We start from the raw sequence: 25,414 nt of genomic DNA on the forward strand, positions 1-25,414 counted from the left end.
CATGGAAGGCAACTGAGATTAGAAACATGGTGAGATACCTAATTGCTGCACTGCCCTTTCATGAATCTCAACCTGCTAAAATATTCATCTGCCGTCTAGTTGGGGAAACAGAACATAGGATAATTGACCCCAAAAGGTCAGGTGTGCTAAGTGTCAGTAAGTGTTACATTAACAAATGCAACAGGAATCAAAAGAACACTTTGCTAGAGCAGTCTGGCAGAAGGCCTTTTGGACAGTTTATTTCCCAAAGGCTCATCTCAGTTTTTTTGGGCACAGTTCTTATCTGCTCAAGCAAAGTTTTTCATTCCAGCAGCAGACATGACTGGGGCCTATTCTATAGCCAATCCTATCCCTGGACTTTTCTTAGTAATAGAACTTGGATTCTGTATAAGAATCCATGTGTTTCAGGAGAACCTAGGCCCCTCCTCAACTCTGGGGATAAATCTTGGGTAGCATAAGCCAATCAAGGCCACTCCATTTCCCTTCCCAGTTTCAGAGCAGGTCCAACAATGCTGTTTTGACCATTGAAATGTGAACGTAAAACTGCTGGGCGACTTATAGAGGAGTGTTCTCGGCTCTTATAAAAGGATAGACACTCTTTCAGACACTGAAACTTACTGTGTGATGTCTGGAGCTGTTACAGTCATCTTGTGTCCATGCTGGGGCCAATATGAGAAGAATCAACATGCTAAAGGTGGCATAGCCCAAAGACGGCATGAACCTGCATCGGCGGTGATGTCAGCTGCTGAAAGTTAGTATGGAAATGCTACACACCTGGTGTGCAGTTGATTGGTTTCATAACCATAAGGAAGGCAATACCATTGTTATAAAAGTCAGGCCTAACAGAAACTGGCAGTGGAATATGACAGGGGGCCTCTGGAAAGAAAAGGACAGACCCTGTGCCTTCATGCAAGTGAAGATCTGGCTGAACCGGTTCCACAAGGTTATTGCATACATCGCCTGAGTTTAAAAGACTGTGCTCACTTTGAAGAATCAGTCATTGTTAGACCTTGGTAAAATGTCTAATTTCCTATCCGGATAAAGAAAATAAAATCTTAAAAAAAAAAAAAAAGGCCTATCAGCACCAAAGGCAGATTAGTTGGAAGACTGGGAAAGATGAGTACAGCAAAGTGTCAAGGGAGCAACGAAGAGAACTGACTGCAGAGGCTTGAGGCAGTAATAATGGGAGCAAGTCCAGCAACAGCAGGAGGATACCAACCCCAGCAGCACAGGAAAGGGGCAAGCTCCACCTATGTCAGGCCCTGAGGGTATTGCTAAGAGCACACCAGTCCAGCCAGCCCAGCAATCTGGAGGCCATTTAGTGAAAAGGAAAAGATTTCTTTAAAAGAAAAACTTCATTAACTGCCTACAGAACCTCAAATAGTGTCACACTGAAACCTTGCTACCTATTCACAAAACCTGGGGACATTTTGTATATGAGAAAGTTAATTTCCAGTCATTTAGTAGGAAGCTAAATTCTGTCAATTCAAACTTGGAAATAATGAAGATTATAGCTGCTGAAGAGGGGTACAGGCAGTGATAAATTAAAATATAGTGGGGGCTGGACACAGTGGATCATGCCCATAATCCCAACACTTTGGGAGGCCAAGGTGGGAGGATTGCTTGAGCCCAGGAGTTTGAAGCCAGCCTGAACAATATAGTGAGACCTTGTCTCTACAAAAAATAAACAAAATTAGCCAGGAGTGATGGCATGTGCCTATAGTCCCAGCTACTCGCTACTCAGGAGGCTGATGTGGGAGGATTGCTTGAGTTCAGGAGGTTGAGGCTGGAGTGAGCCAAGATCACACCATTGCACTCCAGCCTAGATAACACAGGGAGAGCTTGTCTCAAAAAATAATAATAATAAACAATAAGTGATAAAATACAGTAGGGTAAAACAATACACAAGTGGATGCACAAAGATAAAGAACAAAGACAAGAAGCAGTAAAATCTATATTCATCCTAAAAGAGAAAGTTGAGATTTTTATGCAATTTAAGTAGAATACAGTCATGTCACTTAACAATGACATACATTCTGAGAAATGCATCTTTAGGTGATTTTGTCATTGCGCAAACATCAGAGTGTATTTACACAAACCTAAATGGTATAGCCTACTACACACCTGGGCTATACAGTATAACCTGTTGCTCCCAGGTTACACACCTGCACAGCATGTTACTGTACTGAATACTGCAGGCAGTGGTAACACAGTGGAAAGTACGCATATCTAAAGATACCTAAACATAGGGAAGGGACTGTAAAATACTATATAAATGATAAGAAATGGTACACTTGTATAGGGCACTTACTATAAATGGACTATAAATGGAACTTGCAGAACTAGAAGTTGCTCTGAGTGAGTTAGTGAGTGAGTAGTGAGTGAATGTGAAAGTCTAGAACTTTACCATACACTATTCTAGTCTTTCTAAACACTGCATACCTAGGCTACACTAAATTTATTTTAAAATATTTTTATTTCTTCAATAATAAATGAACCTTAGCTTACTAGGTGACTCCATCATATATGCAGTCTGTTGTTGACTGAAACCCACTATGCAGCACATGACTGTAATTTAATTAGAAAACGCTTTTATCAATAAAATACTACTTAATTGAAGTATGAACTAAAGATCAGAAAAAAAACTAGTCACACTGAAAATTATGGACCAAGTAAAGCTGATAAGAAATGATCTATTAGAAAGACAATTTGGGTACCTTGACTACATTTTTTGTACATGATTCTCAACAAAAAGTATAGGATGATTCTCTGAACCTATTTATTGATAAATGAATATATAAATTATTTTTATTAGCAAATGTATCATTTCCTGAGTAATATGTACTTTCTGAAGGTGCTGATATTGTCTGAAAGTCTCCTATAGCTTTAAGAAGCTATAGGTATTTAGGGGGAAACTTAGCAAACTATGACACCACTAAACAATTTTCCAACTTCAAAGTTAAACTTAATACTATATAGTCTGTCCATTTCACAGGTCAAAATGCCATCTATCTTGATGACTACTTTACCAAAATGCTGTCTTAGCAGGAGTCAGTGAATTACATACTTAGGGAATTTGACTAGCATGAGATAGTCACTTGCCTAAATATCAATACTTCAAGTGTCTTGTAAAATATAATCTTATACATTATAAGGTTTTTACAATGTAAAATATTATATTTGTATTCCCAGCTATATATATTATCCAAATTGCCTTCATTAGTGATTCTCTCTCTCTTTCTCTATACATACACACACACACACACACACACACACACACACACACACATATATGGTTTTAATATATGGGATGGGTGATATTCACATGTTCACATTCCCATGGTTACACAGATTTTGATGAAACAAAGAAACAGCTGGGAACTAAAGCATTTCTAAATAGTCCTATGGATGTAATGTAGACATAAGATTCACATTCCTATTTACACTTTCTTTATAATTTTCTTCCTTATAATAAATTTATCCACTTGGTAAAATAAAAAATAATTAAAATTGCAACTTAAAATTATTTAAGTGATTCATAATCCCTCAGGTATTATCAGTACATTAATAACAGTTGCATTCCAAGAAGACTGAATTATGAACAATTTCCGCCTCGCTAACTAATTATAACTCAGCCGTTTTCCTTCCATACCAGAAAACAAATGAGAGAGATATCCTTCGATCCACCTTAAGTTTTAACAAAAGGTACCTCATTTATAAAACTTTAGTATTCTCATTAATAACAAATGACCATACCTGGGTTCACAACCTATTTTATCACATACATATAATTGTGGCTTGGCATCATTTTTGAGAACTGACTATTAAATGCAAACAAGTGTGTATTTGTAAAAGAAAAAATGTTCAATTTGATATGTTTGTGCTTTCAGTGAAAAAAAATGTGCTCAGCATAGTAATTCTGGGTCATTACAGAATGTGCGTTTGGAAAGCAGGGTCAGTGTATATTAATAATTTTTATTACTTTCTATCTCCCAAAGTCACTGCATTGATTCTACCTATGGACTAGAATTTAATGGAAATGTGAAATGCTATTGTAGAAGAAACTGCATAAGAAAATTCATTTTTTATGCAGATCCTTTTTTCAGTCTCATTATGACCTTGATATGCAATTGCTAATGTTCCTTGTGCCTAGTGATACACAATGGTAGGGGGCTGGACAGTGGGAAGAAGTGCCTTAATGGACTTAGTTGATAGTAAAGCTCAATGAGTCAACAGTGGCAGGAGGCAATCAAAAAGATCTCACATGTTCTTTATTAGAAACATAATATCCAGAATGAATTCTCTTCTCTGCCTCTCAGACTATGCTTGGATTAATATGTGCTGTCTGAACTCCACTTTCTTGAATGGGATATGAACAAAGAGTTTTCGGAGAAGAATGACTGAAATTGGGAGGGAGCTACAAATCCTGTTATAGAAGAAACTGGTTGAGGACATTATGTGAAGTAAAATGAGCCAGTCACACACAAAAAAAGAGAAATTCTTCAGGATTCAATTTATATGAGGTATTTAGAGAAATCAAAACATAGAGACAGAAAGTACAATGGTGGTTGGCAAGAGCAGGAGGTAAGGGGAATGAGGAATTGTTTAATAGGTATAGAGTTTCAGTTTTGCAAGATAAAATGATTTCTGAAATTGGATATTGGTGATGGTTGCACAGCAATGTGAATGTATGTAGTACGACTGAACTGTGCACTTAAAAATGGCTATAATGGTAAATTTTATGTTATATGTATTTTACTGTAATTTAAAAGATTTTAAAAAGAAGATGCTGAAGGAACCTGCTCAGTCAGAAATGACAAGCAATTATGGGGTGGAAGATAAAGGGGAAAGTATGCTAATGAAGACTTACTACATGGAAAATAATTACCTTTATTCTTGTTTCTTCAAGGAAAATCCAGCACCAACCAGTGTTAGCTACTGGGCTACAAATTTCAGCTCAACATAAATAAGAGAAATTCAACAGTCAGAATGTAAAACTGAAAGATATATGGAATGAACTATTGATACAGGACCTGTGGTCCATGCTATTAGTGACCCTTGGATAATATATGTTCTAGGAACCAGCTAGTAGAAAGACAGGGGTAGTGTAATACAAAAGAGAATTAGGAGGGAGTCAGAAGCCCTGAGTGTAAGTCTACCATCCCCACTCATTAGCTGTCTTCCTTGCTGTATCTTAATGTCCTTGTCTTAAGACAAGAGCTTGTCTCAATTAATAGCTTGTCTATTCATTTGCTAGGACTTCCATAACCAAGTACCACAGGCTGGGAGGCTTACACAACAGAAATTAATTGTTTCACAGTTCTGGAGGCTGGAAGTCTGAGAAAAAGGTATCAGCAAGGTTGGTTTCTTCTGAGGCATCTCCTGTTGACTTGCAGATGGCCACCTTCTATGTATTTACATGATCTTCCCTCTGCATGCCCGTCTGTGTCCTGATCGCTTCTTAGAAGGACAATAGTCATATTGGATTAGGACTTACCCTCATGACCTCAGTTTTACTTAATTACCTCTTTAAAATCCTATCTCCCAGACAGTTACATGCTGAGGTACTAGGTATTAGGATTTTAATATATAGAATTGGGTGTGAGTGGAAGACAACTCACCCCACAACAGCTTGGAGAGGATTTCTAGTCAAATGGCAACTGAGATGGGCATTTATCTCCAGTCTGGACAGATTTCTATTTAAATGGTCTATATGGGGGGAAAAAATGTAGCTACATTAGAAATTAGGAAATCTTTGGCAGATACAGTACACATGGGCCAGAACAAAAGAAGACACCAAAATGCTCCTTGATAAGAAGACACTTCTTATCAGTGGGAGAGCATCTCAGTAAAAAGAATCTTGGAGAATCACATGATCAAGCTAATTTAGCGAAATCAGAACTGAATTCAAGGTTGAGCCTTGCAAAAGATGGGAACATCCACTTGGAATAACTGTCACTGCCGAGCAACCTATATCAGCTGTCCAAGATAGTGGGTCAGCTGTGCATATGCTTTGTCTCTCCTCTCTATTGATATCCATTCAAATGACAGTAACAGATAACTAAGGCCTATTAACACGACATAGAGGCTTCAGCAAATGAATTATTTCAACATATTTCTGCAAGAGAAAAGCACGTGAAAATAGTATTGATAAATGAGACAAATTTGTGGAAGCCATAGCCTAGAGTTGAAACAAAATGGGATTCAGCGCAGTAGAAAATCAATCAAGGCTCTAGATCTGAGACAACAAGCAGGTAAGACAAAGGACAGGAGTGAAAACGGAGGCAGAAAATAGGGGAATTGATTAGAGGTTTGTGTGTACCACCAAAAAAGTTGATTCCAACTTACCTTACCCCATTTCCCCACCCTTTTATACAGAATATTTTAAATAGCTTGTATCTCCTTCCAAGGTGAAAAAGGAAAAATGAAGATATAATTGTTAGATGGTTTAAAAAAATCTAGAGATAACTAGGATAGCTACTGAGTGTGTTAGTGCCTTTCGGTACAGTCCTCCTATTTCTGACACTTGACAAAAATAGGTAGCTCCCTTAACACTCGCTCTGAAAGAAGCCTGGTAGTACTAACTCTATCCATAAACAGAGTTCCTACCCAATAATCCCTCTTAGATATTAAATTTGACTCAATATCCAAGGTCACCTGTTGCGGGAATTCAGGGACCCCAAACGGAGGGACAGGCTGAAGTCGTGGCAGAAGAACATAAATTGTGAAGATGTCATGGACATTTATTAGTTCCCCAAATTAATACTTTTATAATTTCTTACGCCTGTCTTTGCTGCAATCTCTGAACATAAATTGTGAAGATTTCATGGATACTTATCACTTCCCCAATCAACACCCTTGTGATTTCCTATGCCTGTTTTTACTTTAATCTCTTAATCCCATCATCTTTGTAAGCTGAGGAGGATGTATGTCGCCTCAGGACCCTATGATGATTCCATTAACTGCACAAATTGTTTGTAGAGCATGTGTGTTTTAACAATATGAAATCTGGGCACCTTGAAAAAAGAACAGGATAACAGCAATGTTCAGGGAACAAGGGAGATAAGACTTTAAACTCTGACTGCCAATGAGTTGGATGGAACAGAGCCATATTTCTCTTCTTTCAAAATCAAATAGGAGAAATATCGCTGAATTCTTTTTCTCAGAGAGGAACATCTCTGAGAAAGAGAATGTGCCCCTAAGGGTAGGTCTATGAACGGCCCCCTTGGAGGCGGCCGTCTTTTACGGTTGAAGTCAAAGGGACGAAATAAGCCCTGGTCTCCTGTAGGGCTCCCAGGCTTATTAGGATGAGGAAGTTCCCGCCTAATAAATTTTGGTCAGACAGATTGTCTGCTCTCAAACCCTGTCTCCTGATAAGATGTTATCAATGACAATGCGTGTCCAAAACTTCATTAGCAATTTTAATTTCACCCCATCCTGTGGTCCTGTGATCTCTCCCTGCCTCTGCTTGCTTTGTGATATTCTATTACCTTGTGAAGCATGTGATCTCTGTGAACCACACCCTATTCGTGCACTCCCTTCCCTTTTGAAAATTGCTAATAAAAACTTGCTGGGTTTACGGCTCAGGAAGCATCACAGAACCTGCCGACATGTGACGTCTCCTGTGGAAACCCAGCTTTAAAATTTCTCACTTTCGTACTCCTTCCCTTTGTTTCTCAGACCAGCCGAGACACTTAGGGAAATAGAAAAGAACCCACGTTAACTATCGGGGGCAGGTTCCCCCAATAGTCACCAGAAGATGAGAATAATATATAACATTAAAGATGAAAACCAAAATAAACAAATAGGAAAACTGACCCCAGATGAAACTGAAGCTACTTTGTATCTTTGAAGATAGGGAGAGGATATTGCCCGCCTGCATAAAACAAGAAATTTATAACATTTAGAAAACAAGAAGTGTACCTAGAAATCAGTTTTTGAAATAAGCTTTTAAATAAAAAAGATAGAAATACAGCAACGAAATCTCCCAGAAGGTAAACTAACAGAGAGAAGTTTGAATAATTTAAGAAAAATTATTTTTAAAAAGTAAAAAAATAAACCCAGTAGTTCAAATTTTACTATCATGCCTTGTGCAGTGGCTTGAACCTGTAATCCCAGCTACTTTGGAGGCTGAGGTTTTTGAGGCCAGGAGTTTGAGACCAGCCTGGGCAATATAGTAAGATGCTCATCTTGTATTAACATTAAACATATATATACACATACATATAAAAAAATTTATTTAAATATATATGTACACATATGTATTTACTATCAGGTATATAAAGGAAAAAAATAGAGAAAATGTGTATATTCTGGATGGAATTTTTAAAAATACAGTTTTGTATAACCTCAAACTTAGAGATTCTGATTGAAGAGTTCAAGGTCAGACCCTGAAAACTATAATTTTACAAATGTCTCATATGATTTTCATTCCATGGCAGTTGCTGAAGAAAGCTGTTGTTACTTGAAATTACCTTCAATTAGAAGGTTGGGTAGGAGAAGGCATAGAGAACAGAAGGAAATTGGTGAACCAGAAAAGCTGAGTCCTCATCTCAAAAGCATTTCTCTTCTAATCCTCTACCCATATATCCTGTAAAAGTTGTATCCATAGGGAAACAAAAAAGCTTATATTTCACCTCAAGGCTAAAGAGAGCTGATCCAATATCGTGCAGAGTTTATGCTTTGTTTTTCTAAGAAAGATCTCTCTGCAAAAGGACAAGCCTTGAGAAATGCGTTTTGTTATAGAAGATGCAGAGTTCCAGGAAAATCAAAATATGGTGGAGAGGTTAGTTAGTGGAAGAGAGGAGGAAGTGTGCCCTCCTGGGATCATATAAGGATGCATCCCATTCATTAAAGGCAGCCCAAACCTTTGGAAGGATGTTGATTGTCCTGTGCTTGATCAAACAAGGAGAAATCAGACCCTATTAAGTTTACAAATCTCTTTTCTAGCCCAATACCCTAAATTCTTCTACTATGGCATGCTGCCAGATTCCCAGAATATATAAAAACTTATTTAAGAAAAGCTATGAATGTGATAGTAAAAAAGTGAGAGGATTGTAGGATGCTAGTGGCTAATCATGTAGAAATTCTTTAAAAAATATTACAATTCTAGGTTCCAGCTTATGCTCTTACTGAAAGAAAATTATATGTGAATCATAGTGACTGACTTAATGAATAATACTAATAAGAGAAATAAGAGTTAAAGCTGTTGAACACTGTATGCTGAACTCTGATGAAGCATTTTACATGTGTCTACTTATTTAAGTTCACAATAACCCTGTAAGGTAGGTTTAAGTGGTAAAGTAACATACCCAAGTTCTTACATTTCGGGTCAGTTGTCAGAGAAAGAATTTGAATCTAACAGTCTAGTTTCAGAATACATCTTTTTCTTTTTTCCCGTTTAACCTATTTTTATTCATGCTTGCCTTGGGATGGGGAATAGACCATTCAGTAAAAACATACAGTAAAAACAAAATGTCTTATCATATACAACCTTTAAACTACAATAATAGTGTACCTTAATTACTTCTATGCACACCAGAATCCATCTTAACCACTAAACTTATAAGCTTTAAGCTGACCATGGAAATGAAGAAAACACCATAAAAGTATGACAAGATGGGGAAGGCCAACAGCTAGGACAAAAAGAATAGGAACAGGCGAAGGATAGAGTAAAATGATAGGAATAGTACTATTAACTTCAAATCTACTGGGATACAACATGAAAAATAACAGGCAAAGGATTTTGCAGCAAAATTACAGATGCTATCTTAGGTACCCCCAAGATTTGGTGGCATGTAAATCATGGCTAGAATGTGGATAATGCAATAAACAGATCTAATAGAAAGAAGAAGAATTATAGTATCAAACACTCTGGAAACCAACACATTCTAAAGTGGATCATCTGGTAGAGAACATTTAGTTGAGAATTAACAGATAATTAAAAAGTAAAAGCTTTGAGAAAGTAAAGAAAGATTGTGGAACCTGACATAGCTACCATGTTTCTAGTGCTAATTATAAAACTCCCCAAATCTAGTAGTGATGGGCCTCCTTCTTTGCTCCTCAGGAAGCAGATGCAGTGGAAAGAGTATGAGCACTAACATAGCACAAAACTGGGTTTAAATCCCATGTCTATTATTTATCGTTTTGACTTTTTGAAAAACTACTGACATTTCCTGAGTCTCAACTGGAAAATGGGAACAATTTTCCTTACCATATTCTTTTGAAATAATTAATTTAAAATAACACATGAAATACATTACAGGTCCACTAAATGTCAGTCCTCTTCTGTTGGAACTCTTGTTATGCTGAAAATTGAAAATATAATAAATGTTTGACTTTCTTTGCTAACCACACGGCCTCCTGAAGATGAAGGAGAAAAACCACCGTGCTGCACTGATTGCTGAACAATCAGAGAAACTGAAACTGAATCAGACAAAATAAAGGATATTGTAGGTGGTGAAAACGTAATGAAAACCTTGAGATCTACCCACACCATCTTGGAATATGTGATAATAAACACAGTCATGCGGTGAAAATGAGCAATGGTATGTTCTATTAAATGCAAGTAATTTGTTTTCAGAGTAGGACGTACTTCACACTATAAATTATTAAAATATTTCCTTTCAGTATTTTCCCCTGGATACTATAATTTGACATCAGCGGTAGGCACCCTCCTGACTAAACAATGGATCAAAGAAGAAATTGCAAGGGAAATTAGAAAATAATTTGATACTAATGAAAATAAAAACACAATGTACCAAAACTTATAGGATGCAACCAAATCAATACTTAGGGAGAAATTTATACCTGTAAATTCCTATATGAAGAAAAGAAAGATCTCAAATCAATAAGTTAACCTCATACCTTAAGAAACTAAAAAATGATGAGCAAACTAAGTCACAAGCAAGCAGAAGGAAGGAAATAATAAAGATGAGAGTGTATATAACTGAAAGAGAGACTAGAAAAACAAGAGAGAAAATCTATGTAACCAAAATTAGTTCTTTGAAAGGACTAAGAAAATTGGCAAAACTTTTGCTTAGCTTGACCAAGAAAAAAAGAGAGAAAAATATATTAAAATCAGGAATAAAAGAGGGGACATTGCTAATGAGTTTATAAAATTAAAAATGATTATAAGGAAATACTAGGAACAATTGTATAACAAAGAATTAGATTAACCTAAATGAAATGGACAAATTTCCGGAAAAAAAAACACATCTCTGAAACTAACTCAAGATGAAATTTTAAAATCTTAGTAGCCTTTTAAGAGAAAATAATTTGAACTAGTAATCAAAAAAACTTCCCACAAAGAAAAAGCCTGGGTCCAGATGGCTTTCCTGGTAAATTCTACCAAACATTTAATAGACTAACACCAATCGTTCGCCAACTCTTCCATAAAAAATAGAAGAGGAGGAAAAACTTTCCAACTTATTTTATGAGTCTAGATACAAAAACCAGACAAAGACATCAGAAGAAAAGAAAACAACAGACCAACATCTCCTGTGAATATAGTCAGAAAAATCATTAACACAATACTAGTAAACTGAATCCAGCAACGTATAAAAATGATTATATATCATGACCAAGTGGCATTTGTCCCAGGAATGACAAGTTGTTCTAATATATAAAAATCTGTCACTGTAACACATTATGTTAATAGAATAAAGGACAAACCCTCATAATCATTTCAATAGATGGAGAAAAAGCATTTAACAAAACAAAACCCAAAACCTTTTCATTACAAAAATACTCAGCAAACCAGGTACAGATTAGAACAGAACTTCTTCAACTTGATAAAGAGCATGTATTTTTGAAAACCCACAGCTAACATCAGACTTGGTGCTGAAAGATTGAATGCTTTCACCCTAAGATAAGGAACAGGACAAGAATGTCCACTCTTGCCACTTAATTCAACATTGTACTGGAGGTTCTATTATGGTCAATTATGAAATAAAAATAAATAAAAGGCATCTGAGTATAAGAAATAAAACTGACTCTATTCATACCCAACATTATCTTGTATATAGAAAATAATAAGAAACCCACAGAAAAACTGTTAAAACTAATAAATGAATTCATCAAGGATGCAGGATATAAGATCAATACACAAAAGTCAATTGTATTTCTATATGCTAATAATAAAAAATTAGAAAATGAGGTTAATAAAACAATTCTATTTACAGTAGCATCAAAAATATTGAGGAACAAATTTAACAAAAGATGTGTAAGACTTATACACTGAAAAAGCTATAAAACATCATTGAAATAAGTATTTAAAAAGTAACTAGGCCAGGTGCCGTGGCTCACCCCTATAATCCCAGCACTTTGGGAGGCTGAGGTGGGCAGATTACTTGAGCTCAGGTGTTCAAGACGAGCCTGGCCAACATGGCGAAACCCCATTGCTACAAAAATACAAAAATTAGCCAGGCCTGATGGCAGGATCCTGTAATCCCAGCTACTTGAGAAGCTGAGGCCAGAGAATTGCTTGAACCTGGGAGGCAGGGTTACAGTGAGCCATGATCATGCCATTGCACTCCAGCCTGGACAACATAGTGAGACTCCATCTCAAAAATAACTAAATAAATAAAATTAATAAATAATAAATAATAAATTAAAAAATAAAAACTAAATAAAAAACCTATTCTATGTTCATATATTGGAACACTTAATATTGTTAAGATAGCAATACTCCCCAAATTGATTTACAGACTCAATGTGATTCCCAAAAAATTCCACATGCCTTTTTTTTTTGGCAAAAATGTACAAGCTGGTTCTAAAATTCATATAGAAATTCAAAAGACAGAATTGCTAAAACAATCTAATAAAAGAAGAACTAAGTTGGGAAATTAACATCTCTCAATTTCAAAACTTACTACAAACTTCAGTAATCGAGATAGTGTGATACTGGCATAAAATTAGTCATATAAATTAAGGAATAGAATTTGAGAGTCCAAGAATAAACCTTTACATTGAAGGTCAATTGATTTTTGACAAGGATGCTAAGGTCCTCCAGTGGGGAAGGAATCATCTTTTCAACAAATAGTGCTGGGACAACCAGATAACCATATGCAAAATAATTCAGCAGAATTCCTATCTGAAACCAAATACAAAAACTAACTCAAAGTAGATAATAGATCTAACCATAAGGGTTAAAACTATGAAACTTTTAGAAGGTAATATAGGAGTAAATCTTCATGTCCTCAGATTAGGCAACAGTTTCTCAGATATGACACCAAAAGCACAAGTGGCAAAAGCAGGAAAAAAAAAAAGATAAATAAGACATCAAAATTTAACAGGTATTATTTCAAAGAATACCATCAAGGAAGTAGAAATATAGCTCACAGCATGGGAGAAAATATTTGCAAATTGTATATCTGACAAGGCACTTGTATCTAGCATATACAAAGAACACTTACAACTCAATAATAAAAAGGCAAACTACTCAATCAAATCATGGGCAAAGAGGTGAATAGACCTATCTCTCCAATGAAGATAAACAAATGGCCAATAGGCACATGAAAAGATATTTGACATCATTAGTTATCAGGGAAATGTAAATCAAAACCACAATGAGAGGCTGGGTACCATGGCTCATGCCTGTAATCCCAGCACTTTGGGAAGCCGAGTTGGGTGGATCACTTGAGGCCAGGAGTTTGAGACCAGTCTGGCCAACATGGTGAAACCCTGTCTCTACTAAAAATACAAAAATTAGCTTGGCGTGGTGGCACATGCCTGTAATCCTAACTACTTGAGAGGCTGAGGCATGAGAATTGCTTGAGCCTTGGAGGCAGAGGTTGCAGTAAGTGGAGATTGTGCCTCAAACAAAACAAAACAAAACAAAAACCCACATTTGAGATTCTACTTCACCTCTATTAGGATGTCTTGAATCAAAAAGTCCAGCAGTAATTGTTGTCAAGGATGTAGAGGAATCAGAATCCTCATACTCTTCTGCTGGCAATGTAAAATGGTACAACCACTTTGGAAACCAGTCTAGTAGTTTCTAAAATTATTAAACATAGAGTTACTATATGACCCAGAATTTTACTCCTAGGGATATACCCAAGAGAAATACAAATATATGTCCACACGAAGATTTGTATACAACTTTTCAGAGCCATTGTTAAATATTTCTATTTATATAAAATGTTGTAAAGTTTTACTTGTATCAACCATTGATTACATGTTAGTCATAGTAATGTTAAAGTATTTAACTTTGTACTTGATTTTTAATTAGACTTACTCATTTCTTGCTTGAGATTCTCAATAGAGCTCTGATAATCGAAACAATAGACATAAAAGAATTCAGTTATTTTGGTGTAGCTTTTGGCTGATTAGTACTTGGCAAACAACAACCAGAATATTATCTGAGGTCAGCTTTAACAATTCTTTAATTTTCCTTGCATGTAAATGAGTACATGTGCACACATACAATATTTCTTTCATTGAAGCCACCAAGTAAGCGGCAGGTCAAAAAGAAAAGAAAAAAAGGCAAAATCATGTTTAAAACACCCATAGAAAAGATAACTCTCAAAATTGACTATATTTTCATTAAGTTTAAGTTCAGGATAGAGAACTTGCCTAGCAGATGAATCAGTTTGGATTAGGCTTGGCTCCTTATAACAACAGCGACAACAAAAATCCCAAATAAAAGTAGCTATACAAGCAGAAGTTTATTTTTCTCACATAAAAGCAATCCTGAGGTTGGCAGTCAAGGGCTGGCATAAGTGTTCCACAATGTCATCAGGAAACCAGACTCTTTTCAGCTTCCCACTCCATATCTGGATGCGATCCTTGTTCAGCAGTATCATCTACTTTGAACAGTAAAATGAAAGAAGACAAAAAGGGCTCACCCAACACTTCTTATGGCTGATCACTGACACTTAGTCATACAACTAACTGCAACAGACCCTTGGAAGTGTAATCCTTTAGTTAAGCTAAAAGTATACAGATCTACACTAAGGAAGGAGGAGAAAGTGAAAAGGAGGCAATACCTAGAAATCTCTGCCATATGAGTGGTGTAACAATCATCAAAATCTCTGTCATTTCGAGTCTAACCAAGCAATGAACATAAACAAGTTGTATTTATAAACTGCACTTAGAAATTTTCAGTGAGCTTCCATAAATGAAATGTAAACTTTTAAGTTTTTCTTCTACTTTTACGTGCCAGTGGTAATTATCCTGCAGCCATGTTACTTATATATATTTTTCAAAAGCTGTGTGCCAGATCAAAAAGTTATAATGTTCAATACAATGAACTCTGTTTTCAATCACTGTGCAAAAAGGAGCAATGTTTAGAAGAAGCAAATAATCATTTAAGTAATGGCAGAGTCTGAAACAGTTTATAGGGTACCGTGTCAATTTCTCACCAAACATGGAGACTTTTCCCCTGTAGTTATTTGAAGATGGCTGTAAATTATTTGATTCCTCCTTCTATTAAGGCTGGATTCTACTTCTCCTCTCAGTAACCTGGCTATCCCTGTAATATGTTTCCATTAATAGAATGCAATACAAGAAATACTATGTAACTTCTGGCACTGAGTCTCAAGGGATTTACAGTGTTTGCCTTCATTGCTTGAAATACTTTATTTTGGAACCCAGTTGCCACATTCTTAGAAGTCTAAGCCAAGTTGAGAAGTCATGAGAAGAAGAAACTACAAGCCAATGCTAACTGCCAGTCATGTGTATGAATTATATTGGATGGTGGAACCCAGTCAGATCTGCGGATGTCTGCAGCCTCAGCTGAGACAAAGAGTAAATAGACTAAAACAATCCAGATGAACCTGTCAAGCCTTATGAAATATGGTACATTTTTTGGGCCACTAAAATTTGTTATATAATAATATGTAACTGACACACACACATAACTGACACATACACCCTCCCACGTTAAATCAGCGATAAAATACAATTTGTTTTCACATGGCATTAGACTGAAAATATTTGTTGTCTTTCTAAAATAATGATTCTTAAACTTGTTAAATCATTAGGAAATGCCCATTGCTCCTTATGAATCAAGACTGTGTCTTCTCACCTTTAAATCCATACTGCCTGGACTAGTAGTAGACTGAGTCACATGTAAATATTTATTTAATAAAAGATGCTTTTCAAGAGATACACATTTATAATGTCAAAAGTAAGTGAGGTAGAGAGAATGAAAACTTTTTGATAAGCAGTGTAAAAATCTCAATAAAAGATTTATTCTTTTGGAAATTATTTTGAGTATTTTAAGGAGAATGACATTTACAGATAGAATGCTTTCCTTCAATAAAAAAAGGAAGGAATAAAAAAGAAAACCACTTTTGGTAATCTCTCATTTTGTTAGGCATATTAAATTGACCTTTGATTTCTGGCTATTTTTCAAAACACATTTCCTGTACTGTTTGTAGAGTTCTTCAAGTTTAAAGTTCAGAGCCAAATTTGTATTTCATATATTTTTACTACATTGTAAAGAACAAGACTTTAGACTACAGACATTTTTTAGATCCCCCTCATGTGATTACTTTGTGAATTTAATAGTCTATACTATTTAAATCTCCCCTTTCTAATTCTAAAAGGTGATATGGAGTCTATGCATGACTAAGAATTCAATGTAAAGATAAATTTTAATTATAATTTATAATTTTTCTATACTACTGAGAGTAAGTAATTATGAAAAATAGCTCAAGAAAATATTCTTTATATTCTTAAAGTTACAAAAATTATGTGGCTTAGAAAGAAAGACATTTCATCTAAGAATATCTCCTTATTTAAGAATGTAAATAATTTATTTCAAGAAATTAATTTCTTGAGTAATCTAGAAAGAGTAATCTAGAAAGAGTATGAGTAATCAAGAAATTACTCATACCTTAAAACCATATAAAGAAAATATAATAAACAATATGAACTATTATCAGAACTACATAATCATTGTACCTTTGTATACAACAAACGTATTCCATGATTTTAATAGAATTTCAGGCATTTATTAAAGATATCACTGATTGCATGGCATCTATGAAATATTTCAATTTAGATAGCTTCGAAATGGCTGACTAAAGGTACCCAGCACTCACCTGCTCCACAAAGAAGGACAAAAGAGCAAGTAGATAGCCCCGTGTTGAATGGAGCTTCTAAGACAGAACATAGGAATTCAGCAAGGAAACCTCTGAAGCACCAAAGGATAGAGAATCAAAGCAGTCAGCCTAGTCAGTATTGGCTTGGAGCCAGGAGGAACTCCTCATTGAGGGGAAAACGTAAGCAAAATATCCCCAGTGAGCCACATTCCCATGCAACCTCCTGCAATCCAGCCAAGGGAGAGCCTCTCAGCCCACATGGGTCCCAAGACTAATATAGGGAGTTGCCTGGAGTCCATGCAAGGGCTTGGTTCCAGAGATGGACTTTGCATTGGGTCCCACACACTATCGAGACCCAGGCAACTGCAGCACAGCACCATTATGAGACCCCACCTTCCACCTAACTACATCTTGCTCTACCTGCATCTTCACAACCCTGGAGCCCCACTGCCAACCCTCGGAGGGTTGTAGTGTTATGATGTCAACTGGACCCAGCAGTACAGCACGTTGCCTAGCACTCCAGCCACACAATATCCTAGACCCCAAAGAAGAGGAGGTGAAATGCAACAAGGAGGCTGTCACTGGGACAAGGGGAGCTAAAGCATACACCTCCCAGAGCCTGACAGCTGCATGCCCAGGGCTGCTGCTACCACTGTAAGCAACCTCCCTTCCTCTAGCAGCAAGGCCACTGCTCACGTCTTCAGGGGGCCTGGGTACTGGCATGAATGAGCATGTCATCCAGGTGCCCAGGGATCAATCTGCCCTACTTGTGGCCTTCAGTACCTGCACACATTACTGGGGGTCCTGAGGACAGTCCCACTCCATCACCACTGCTGTCTGTGCATGCTGCCTTGGGGCCTGGGAGTAGGCCTGCCCTGCCTGCTGCCACCAGTGCACACGTGCACTGTCTAGGGACATAAGAAATGAGGCCACTCCGCCCACACTACCAGCACCCGCATGAACCTCCCTGGGGCCTGGTGACCAGCTCAGCCAACCTACCACCACCACTGCTGGCACCTGTGCATGCCACTCAGGTTGGCCTGCTGCCACAATTACCACCACCAATGCCATGCATGCCATCCAGGAACAAAAGGCCCACCTGACCCACCACTGCCAGCACCCAAGCAAGCTACTTGGACGCCCAAGGACTGGTCTGCCTAGGCCCACCATTGCTGGCACACACACTACTTAGGGACCTGAAGACCTGCACACCCAGCTAGCTGCTGCCACCACTGATATCCAAGGACTGGCCCTCCTGTCATCCCTGTCCTGTGCAAAACCTCACCATAGACTGCTAACAACTGCAACCTAAGCCACTGAGGAACTCACATACACTGATTATAGCAGAAAAAATTATACAGACACTATACTACTGCAGCCACTCAGAATCAAAGCCAAGTCATCCTACCCAACCAATGCTATAGATACATCTATAGAAAAAAGGCTTTCTGTACAAAAGCCAATCCATAAAATTCAAAGGAGTAAGTCATACCAAATGCACAGATATCAACATAAGGACACAAGAAATATATAAAAGCAAGGAAACATGATGCCTCAAATGAAAAACAACACTTCTCCAGTAAAAGATCCCAAAGAAAAGAATATCTATGAAATGCCTGGAAAATTATTCAAAATAATTTATTAAAGAAACTAAGTGAGATGCAAGAGAATACAGATAAACAATACAAATAAATCAGAAAAACAATTTATGGCTATTTTGACTGAGCAACCTTAGTGACAGGAGCCAAAGCAGCAGCATAGGTTGTCCCCGTTTCCCTTCCCCTTTCCCTTGTCAGGTTGACTTTCTGGGCCCTCCTACACTCCACAGACTCAGTCCCACCACATCCCAGTAACAAGAAAGACAGAACCCTGTGGAGAAGACCAGCAAGGAGAAACGAAGATGCAGGATAAAGAAGATACTCTCTCTGAGAGAGTTGAGGAGCCAAAGCTAAAGTCCAAATACCCAAGCCTAGGACAAGAGCCCAGAGGCTCCGACTTCCTCATGAAGAGATCACAGAAAGGGAAAGGCACTTTGTCTCAGGAGACTACAACATGGCCAAAGCCAAGATGAAGAATAAGCAGCTGCCAAGTGCAGAACCAAAAAAGAATCTGGTGACTAGTGACCACATTCTGCCCCAGAGAAAGTCCTTGGTTATCACCAGCAAGCTTACAGGGTAACCCAGGCTGCCCTCTCCTCCTACTCCTCACCCCACTGGATGTTTATGTATTATAGGCAGAGATGAAATGGGCACCTAGTCAGATCTCAGTTTCTAGGCAGAAATGATTGATTCTCCTAGTGGCTGCTGAGAAGGTAATGTAAGTTAAGGGGGGGCTCTGAGTCCATTTCTTTGGTTAAATTGAGACTCCTACATCCTCCCTATAGTACAGGTAGGGCCCAGAAATAGGAAAGACTAAGATTGGATAATGCTGCAAATGCTTTCTCTTTTGTGAGAAACTGGAGAGATGTGATTTCTCCTTTTGGAGGAGAATATCCCAAAATTGATTAAGCTGAGCCTTGGGAATAATATGGCAGGTTTTACATCCAAAAGCTAACCTGACGTAGCTGAGAAAGGTAGATTAAATGAGACATGTTTTTGTGCTTCTACGTGTTTTGTCCCTTATGCTGCTATTGCTTCATGTTTCCCTTATGGCAGGTTTAGAAAATCCTTAAAAAGAAAGACAGACTTGCTTGCCTAAAACTACAATGCCCACTTAGTCCCCTTTACTTAGTATCTCTTGCAGTTTGCCCTGGCTCTTAAATAATTTAAAGATTGATGAATATTACTCACAGAAAATGGGTACTTTTTCTCTCACTCTCTTCCAGTATGTTGCTTTTGAAAGTATTGTGGGATAACGGGAAAAGCACTGGTTTAGGAGTCAAGGCATCTGGGTTCTAGTTCTACTTTGTCTTAGCAGAGCTCATGTATAACCTTTAAGTCATTTAGCCTCTCTGGATTTTGATTTCCTCATCACTAAAATATAGTTAAATATATACAAGATTGATTCTGATTCTAAAGCCCTATAACTTCCAGCAGAAAAACTCTGTATTGCTCATTGTAAAATTAAAAGTGAGGAAAGCAACAGGTGATGAAGTAATACTGTGGTGCTATGAAATACTGCAAAAGTATTACACAGGGGAACCATTTGAGGGCTATATGATGAGAGAGAAAGTTGAGATTTGGGAATTACAAATTCAGGCAAGTGAACCTGAACCTCATGTAGGTCATGGTCTTGAGGGTCAAAAAAAAAAAAAAAAAAGAAGAAGAAGAAGCAGCAGCTAGCCATGGAAGCTTCTTGCCTTTGATGCAGCCCACTTTTCCAGTCTACATTGGGGCCTTAGGTTCTTAAAAGCTGCTCTGGCAGCAGAACTGTGCACCTGGGAAGACATGCTCAATCACGTATGCATATGCAGTCAGATATAATATGACACCAGGTGTATTGTGGGGAAAGAGGAAGAAAAGGGATAAACTGAACTAGCCTTTGGGGCTTAGTACTACAGCGGAGCTGGATGAGGAGGTACTTAGGAGATGATTCACCTTGGAGGAAGCTGGGGAGAGTGTTTAGGGAGATGAGGAAGACTGAGAAATCTCTGCCTTCCCAGAACTCGGCAACCCAGCTCTTGTGTGATGTGGAGAAGCAGCAATGATGGTGATTCATGAACAGGAGGAGGAAAGGACTTGAAAGTGACCAGCATCTACAGTCTAGTTCACCAGCTTGGACTGAATCTTACTGAATACAACCTGCTAGTTGTAACAGAGAAGGCCAGGGTGAGAACTAACTATTCAAGAAAGCAAGATTCTGTAATCCTCCCTTGCCCTCTTATATCACAAATTCCAATATGCTAAACATTTGGCCCAATGAGAATGACTGATGAACTTACTGATGTGCATATAGGGGGATAAGGTATGTATGTACTTCTCTTCTGACTGGCCATTCAATTGTCAGGCTGTCATTCAGATTGGACAGGAGAAAGTTGGTGAGGAAGGAATGAAGAGAGCAGTATCCCTGGAGTCTCTGGCCCCTAGACTCCTTGGCTGTTACTTGTATATAATTTCTGTGTTTCTGGCTCCATTTCCTCATGCTATCACCCTTAATTTAAAGTCCATATGGGAAGGGGAAAATGTTGAACATCATTGTATAGTTTCTTCAATGGTTCTAGCAATGTTACACATAGATATGTCATATTATTATGTATGTAAACTTTAAAAAGTCATGATCTTGATGAGAAATTCAAAAAAAGTTATAAAAAAGCTAAACAGAAATCCTGGAACTGAATAATTTAATCAATGAAATTTTTAAAATGCACCTGAGAGCTCAACAATAGATGAAGTCAAGCAGAAGAAAGAATTTTTGACGTTGAAAACAGGTTTATAGAAATAAACCAGACAAAGAAAAAGAACTTTTAAAAAAGAAGAAGAAATTCTATATAAGATATGGGACACTGTAAAGTGACTATTCAAATGTGGCATGATTTGGAGGAGAAAAGATGAGCAAAATACAGAGAACCTATATAATGAAATAATATCTGAAAATATCTGTAATAGATATAGACATCTGGATACAGGAAGCTCAAAAATTCTTAAATAGATTCAACTCAAAAATCTCTTCCCAAGACACATTATCATCGAACTGTCAGAAAAAGACAAAGATTTCTAAAAACAAGAGAAAAGTGTCAAGTCTCACATAAAATTATCCTTATCAGACTAACAACAGATTTCTTAACAAAAACCTTACATAAATCCAGTAGAAACTGGAATGATATATTCAAAGTGCAGGAAAAAAAAAACCTGTCAGCCAAGAATACTACATGCAACAAACCTATCCTTCAAAACTGAAGAAGAAATAAAGTCTTTCCCAGACAAGCAAAAACTGAGGGAATTCATCATCATTAGACCAGTGTTAAAATAAATGCTTAAGAGAGCCTGTCTTAGTCCATTTGTGCAGCTATAAAGAAATACTTGAGGCTGAATAATTTATAAAGAAAAGAGGTTTATTTGGCTCTTGGTTCAGCAAGCTGTTTAAGAAACATGACACTGGCATCTGTATCAGGTAAGGGACTCAGGCTGCTTCCTCCAATGGCAGGAAACAACTACAACAACAACAACAACAACAACAAAAACTGGAAGTAAAAGAGGAAGAAAGAAACAAAGGATATTTTAAAAAATCAGAAAAAAATTCAACAAAATAACAGGAGTAAGTCCTCACATGTCACTAACAACCTTCAATGTAAATGGTTTAAATTCCCCAACTAAAAGATATAGATTGGCTGAATGGATTAAAAGCAACAACAAGACCCAACTATATGCTGCCTACAAGAAACTCATTTTGCCTCTTAAGACATAAACTAAAAGTAAAGGGATGGAAAAAGATATTACACACAAATGGAAACCAAAATTGTGTAGAAATGGCTATACTTATATCAGACAAAATAGACTTTAAGTCAAAAAACATAAAAAGAGACAAAGAAGGTCATTATATAATGACAAAGGATCAATTTAGCAACAGGATATTATAAATGTAAATATATATGCACCCAACACTGAAGTACTCAGATATATAAAGCAAATATTATTAGAGTTAGAGAGATAAAGCATAACATAATAATAGGTGAGGACGGCCGGGCGCGGTGGCTCAAGCCTGTAATCCCAGCACTTTGGGAGGCCGAGACGGGTGGATCACGAGGTCAGGAGATCGAGACCACCCTGGCTAACACGGTGAAACCCCGTCTCTACTAAAAAAATACAAAAAACTAGCCGGGCGAGGTGGCGGGCACCTGTAGTCCCAGCTACTCGGGAGGCTGAGGCAGGAGAATGGCGTGAACCTGGGAGGCGGAGCTTGCAGTGAGCTGAGATCTGGCCACTGCACTCCAGCCTGGGTGACAGAGCGAGACTCTGTCTCAAAAAAATAATAATAATAATAATAATAATAGGTGAGGACTTTAACACCCCACTTTCAGCACTGAACAGATCACCTAGCAGAAAATAAATTTAAAAAAAATCAAATTTAATCTGCACTTTAGACCAAATGGACCTAACAGACATTTATAGGACATTTCATCCATCTTATCAGCACATGGAACATTCTCCAGGATAAACTACATGTTAGCCCACAAAACAAGTATCAAAAAATTTTTAAAATCTAAATCATATCAAGTATCTTCTCAGACCTCAGTGGAATAAAACTAGAAATCAGTAACAAGAAAACTTTGGAAACTATACGAATACATGGAATTTAAACAAAAAGCTCCTGAATGACCCCTAGGTCAATGAAGAAATTAAGGAAACAATGACAACAGAAACACAACACACCAAAATTAATAGGATACAGCAAAAGCAGTGCTAAGAGAGTTTATAGCAATAAACACCTACATCAAAGAAGTAGAAAAATTTCAAATTAACAATGTAACAATACGTCTCAAAGAGCTAAGAAAGTAAGAACAAACCAAACCCTGAGTTAGTAGTGGGAAAGAAATAATGAAGATTAAAACAGAAATAAGCAAAATAGAGTCTAAAAAAGATACAAAGGATCAGTGAAACAAAAAGTTTGTTTTTGAAAAGATAAAACTGACAAACTGCTAGCTAGACTAACCAAGAAAAGAAGATCCAAATAAATTCAGAAACAAAGAAGGAGATATTACAACTTATAACACAAAAATACAAAGGATCATTAGAGATTATTATGAACAACTATCTGCTAACGAATTGGAGAACCTAAAAAAATGAATAAATTCCTAGAGACATACAATATACCAAGATGAAATCAGGAAGAAAGAACATCTGAACAGACCAATAAGAGGTAAAGAGATTGAATCAGTAATGAAGTCTATCATCAAGAAAAGCTCAGGACAGGATGGTTTTACTACTGAATTCTACCAAACCTATAAAGAAGACCTATCACCAATTCTTCTCAAACTATTTCTTTAAAAATTAAGGAGGAGGAAATCCTAATGTATTTTTTGAGGTCAGCATTACTCTGATACCAAAACCAGATAAGAACACAATAAAAAAAGAAAACTACAGGCTAATATCCCTGATAAACATAGACACAAAAATCCTCAACAAAATAATACTAAAGCAAACTAAATTCAACAATACATCAGAAAGATAATACATGATGATCAAATGGAATTTATCCCAAGGACACAAGGATGGTTCAACATACACAAATCAATAAATGTGATACATCATATCAACAGATTGAAGGAGAAAAACCATATGATCATCTCAATGATGTAGATGTAGATGTAGAAAAAGCATTTGGTAAAATTCAACATCCCTTTATGATAAAAACACTCAACAAATTAGGCATAGAAGAAACATACCTCAACATAATAAAGGCCATATATGAAAAACTCATAGTTAACATTATACTGAATGGGCACAAGTTGAAAAGCCTTTCTTCTAAGAACTGGAATGAGACAAGGATGCCCACTTTCACAACACTTATTCAAAATACTACTGGAAGTCTTAGCCACAAAAATCAGGCAAGAAAAAGAAATAGACATCAAGACAAACAAATCAAAAAAGAGACATCAAAATTGGAAAATAGGAAGAGTAACTGTTCCTCTTTGCAGACAACATGATTTTATATATTAAAAAAACTAAAGACTCTGCCAGAAAACTTTTAGAACTGATAAATGAATTCAGTACAGTTGTAGGATACAAAATCAACATACACAAATCAGTAGCATCCCTATACACCAATAACAAACTAGCATAAAAAAGAAATCAAGAAAGTAATCCCAATGATAATAGCTACAAAACCCCCCCACAAAATACCTAGGAATAAATTTTACTAAGGATGTGAAAGACCTGTACAATGAAAACTATAAACCATTGATGAAAGAAATTGAAGAGAACACAATGACACCCTATGCTCCTGGATTAGAATAATTAATATTATTGAAATGACAGTACTACCCAAAGCAATCTACAGATTCAGTGCAAACCCTATCAAAATACCAATGGCATTCTTCAAAAAAAAAAAAAAGAAAAAAAAAAACTAAAAATTTTTATGCAACCACAGAGAACCCTAACTGGCCAAAGAAATATTGAGCAAAAATTAAAAAGCTGGAGGCATCACACTACCTGACTTCAAAATATATCACAAAACTATAGTAATCAAAGTAGCATTGTATTGGTATAAAAACAGACATATAGACCAATGGAATGGAATAGAGAACCTAGAAGAAAATCAACATATGTACAGCCCACTGATTTTCAACAAAGGCACCAAGAACATGCAATGTGGAAAACACCTCCTCTTCAGAAAATGGTGATGAGAAAACTGGGTATCAATCTGCAGGACAACAAAACTAGACCCCTATCTCCCACCATATCAGAAAGTATTACAGCCTTAAGAGT

General features: G+C 36.8%; 1 pseudogene; it reads left to right on the plus strand.

Moving 5' to 3' along the window:
* The first annotated feature begins 624 nt into the window (after positions 1 to 624).
* Positions 625 to 19,229, plus strand: LOC102126140 (alpha-endosulfine pseudogene; annotated as a pseudogene).
* The last annotated feature ends 6,185 nt before the right edge of the window (positions 19,230 to 25,414 follow it).

This window comes from Macaca fascicularis, chromosome 12 (genome assembly GCF_037993035.2).
Source record: "Macaca fascicularis isolate 582-1 chromosome 12, T2T-MFA8v1.1".
Classification (NCBI taxonomy): Eukaryota; Metazoa; Chordata; class Mammalia; order Primates; family Cercopithecidae; genus Macaca; species Macaca fascicularis.